General features: G+C 36.7%; 1 pseudogene; it reads left to right on the forward strand.

Moving 5' to 3' along the window:
- The first annotated feature begins 410 nt into the window (after positions 1 to 410).
- On the forward strand, positions 411 to 800 carry LOC122548659 (prefoldin subunit 4 pseudogene; annotated as a pseudogene).
- The last annotated feature ends 3,387 nt before the right edge of the window (positions 801 to 4,187 follow it).

Consider the following 4,187-nt stretch of genomic DNA (forward strand, 5'->3'; position numbering starts at 1 on the left):
CAAGAATGTTCTCTACTAAGTAGTAAGACATGTTTAAAGTTGTGATTAGTCTGGAAGGTTGAACACATTGTAGTTACAGAACAAGCATCACATTACCTAAAATAATTATTCCAAACCATTCAGTTTACACATTCCAAGAAATGTACCTCACCCACTTTGGACAGAGATAAAGAAGGAAAAGAGTACATGATATGATAAGGAGTGATTTTACCATTTGTCATTCCAGCAACAGGGTGTTCAGGTATAGTTACAATACCAAAACCAACTTGTTTAACAAGAATTTGTGCAGATTTAAATCAGTTAAACAAAGCAATGTAATGCGAGATTCACACACTGGCTTCAGTAGAGATCGACCAACATCTAGCAATGTGTATCTTTTTTACTGATAACGAGAATCTGGAAAATTGGCCACCATCATGAAGAAAGGGGCAGTAGAAGATGTTAATGCTGCATTTGAAGATCAACAGAAAATTAATATGTTTGCAAGAAATAATAATAGGCTTATAGAATTTAAAGAAGAAATAGAACTGAGAAAGGAATAGTTAAAGAACCCAGAAGATGCTTCTGATGATATAATGATGCTTGATGAAGATACAGTGCCAGTTCTTTACCAAATTGGAAAGGCTTTTATTTGCCACTCCTAGGATGTGATACTGGAGATGCTAGAAGCTGTAAAGCAAACTGAGATGCAAGCTTTGCAGACCCACATGGAGTTAATTCAACAAGTGCTATCTGATCTTAAAGTTCAGCTCTATGCAAAATTCGGAAATAACATTAATCTTGATGCTGATGACAACTGAGCTGTTTATTCTCATCAATCATATTTCACTCGATTGAACGATCTAACTTCCTAAGTTGAACAGTTATTGCAGATTGTGCTGGGAAACAATGATTTGATCAGCCATCATTTCATTCATGGTTATTCGACTGAAATTTAAGACTTTTATCCTGCAGCTCCACTTATTTGATGGATGCACCACTGAATGTTATCAATGGATTTTGGCAATTATGTCAGGAAAATGACTAAAAAGAATTAACTGGATTAATTCCACCAATCAAGGTGTTATTGCTTTATGAGACTATTTTTGGGGATTGTGTCAATTCGAGAAATTTTTAACATTGGAAGGCATTGTTTTTGGAATAATGTGCCATATGGATGAAGTGCTAAAATATGGATCCACATGGCCAAAAGAGTTAGAACAGTGATTCAAGAGGTGCATTTTACAGACCATAAGATAACATTTCTTGGGCACATTATCCAACTGACTGGAATCACAGTGAATTTGCAAAAAACAAACAAAGCTATAAGAGAATCCTCATCACTTAAAAACATGACAGAACTTCAAAGATTCCCCAGGATGACGAAAGGTATAAGTTTACACTAAACTTGTTGGAGACTAATGAGCCCTCTTGACAGCTTCTATGTCACATGTCAACAATGGTACTGGAGCATTGATGAGGAAAAGGCTTCTGACAAAATCAAGCAATTCCTCATCTCTGTAGGAATCCAGCACACTGTGATCCACTTTTACTGACTGATGCATCTACAACAGGATGGGGCAGTACTCTTACAAGTGCAGAAAGATGGAAAGTGTAGACCAACTTGCTGTGCTTTGAGATTGCCAGGAGAGATAAAGCAGTGTTACACCATAAATGAGAAAGAAGCTTTAGCAGTAATATGAGCATGCAAAAAAAATTCACATTAAAAAATGGGCTTACAGTTCGATATTCAAGCAGACCATAAACCAATAACCACCCTTCTAAACACAAAAGAAATTGCCAAGATGCCAACCAGAGTTCAATGTTTTGTGTTAAAACTCATGAGATATGCCTCAACTACTGACTATATATGGTCAACGTACAAAAATAGCAGAGGACATGTTCTTTGGGATACCATAAAGTAGAACTAGACAAGATAAATTAGACTTCATGAATAAGTTTGAAGTCAATACATCAGAAGTACTAGCACTTACTAGCTGTTGAAGGGAAGCTGCAGAAGATATGAGAAGCCCAAATGTAGGCAGAAAAATTCTGGTAATAATGTCTGGAAAGATGACCAAACCATGTACCTAGCAATCAAGTACCATACTAGTGCTTCGAACAGTGCAAACAGTTCATTGTCAGTACTGACCTGCTAGTCTTCACTGTGTAATTAGTAATGTCAAGAGTTCTTTGACTTGAAATTCTGAAAAGAATTCAACAAGAACATTTGGGAATTATGAATGTCATACAAAGAGACAACACCAGTCTGTCTGCTATCAGTGATATTCTGTGCACTGTCAACAGGCAATAGAAAGATGAGCTACTGATACCTTCACCTTTTCCTTCAAGGCCACAGGATTGGCTAGGAATGGATTTAATTGTGTTCAAAGGGAATATTTTTTATCCCATCATAGGCTATTACTCAAGGTGGATAAATGTCAACTGTCCACACAGTTGCATGATCATAGTTACAATGAAATCACTGCAGTGAATCTACTCAATGCATGTCCTTCTGGATGTGTAGTATCTGGTAATGGTCCAGGTTTGCAAATGAACATCCTTAGCAATTCACATGTGAATAAGATTTCCTTGGTTAAACCAATGCACCTTACTATCTTATAGCAAGTAGAGAAGCTGAGCAAATGATACTGACAATAGTAGTATTGTTCAAGAAAAACAGATTGCAATCTTGCACTAATAAGCTATTGATTCTCACCACTACAGAATGGCTTTTCATCAGGGTTACCCTAATGTACAGGAGACTAGAACTTAACTGCCATCCCTATCTCAGATGTTCTAGCCAAACATTACTTGAGATTGACTATGACACAGTGAAACAACACAAAGAGAAGCAAAGAATAACCAGACTCGAGTCTTTAATGAAAAGGCATGACATAAGAATTACCAGAGCTGCAATCCAGGTGAGAGTATAGACAAGAGATTGACAGAGAGGAGGAATGATCACAGTGTAAACACAATGACAAAGATCATATACAGTTAAAATCAAACTGGATTCTAAGAATAAATTGTAATACATTGATAACATTGCACAAGACAGCAACAGCAACAAGGGGCTATTTCTTAAAAGAAGACGAAGAAGCAAATTCTGCAACTACCTAAGAACGGAGCACTCACACTGACAGGGGGGAGCATGCAGAACATTCTTCAGCTCAGAGACTAAGCCTATGAAGTTTGAAACATTGAGGGGAAATATTTAGAATGAAGACACTATGGGGATAAAGACAACAGAAGCACATAAAAAGTCATAAGATTAACTAGAGAGAGTTGGAAGGGAACAAAAGCTCTCACTTTGTGTGAAGATAATGTGTGTTGCAATATTAAGTTACAAATAAGAGTTACTACAGAAAGTTCCAAAGTAATATTTCTGGAATGCATGGAAGACTTGGTAGAGATAGACCCAAACCCATGAGAAAACAGATGGGACTGTGCAGATGGTTATATTCCTTTGCATCAACTTTCCTTTGTTCTCTGGCTGGTACAGGTTGCAGGTTTGGAAGATGTTGAATAAAATCGGCAAATTACTGCAGTTTATTGAGTTCTTAGATGAAAGGTTTGGTTTTGATTAATTCACTGTTTCACAAATGGTTTCAAGTAAGTATCACACCCTTTGTTTTCATATTTAAAGAGCCTCAAGACTATTTTAGATGATGGCCCTGCAGAACTGTCTTCATGTTTTAATGAGGCATACTTTCTACTCATGATGTGTGGATGAAGTGGCATTCAAAAATCAGGCATGGCACCATCAACCTCTTGGCCTATCTATTACTTTTTGGGCAAAAGGTCCATTATCCATGTTGAAGACAGTATTTATGAAGCTACGCTGAGCATATGTGTACCAGATTAAAAATAAGGAAAGGTCAAGAGAATAGAGGTAGTCCAAAGGATTTCTTCAAAGATAATTAAAAGAAACATTGGAACAAGGATGGTAACGTTATCCAGATTTGTAATTTGGATAAAAAACAGATGAGTTACTCTGAGCTATTTTTATTTTCAGAAATGAATCCAGACCCTAAATTCATTCGCCTTTGGTGAACAATGAGACACACGTTTATGCTTGGAGAAATCTGCATATTTAGCCTCTGCGAAGAAATTTCAGCACTTTAGTTTTGTACCACAGAGAAATATCTAGAAGCTGCATGGTTGTTGGATTATTTAAATATCGGACAATACGTAAGTTTTGATGA

The sequence above is a fragment of the Chiloscyllium plagiosum genome, unplaced genomic scaffold, assembly GCF_037043375.1.
Source record: "Chiloscyllium plagiosum isolate Xiang-an unplaced genomic scaffold, Cpla_swu_hap1 HiC_scaffold_3, whole genome shotgun sequence".
Taxonomy (NCBI): Eukaryota; Metazoa; Chordata; class Chondrichthyes; order Orectolobiformes; family Hemiscylliidae; genus Chiloscyllium; species Chiloscyllium plagiosum.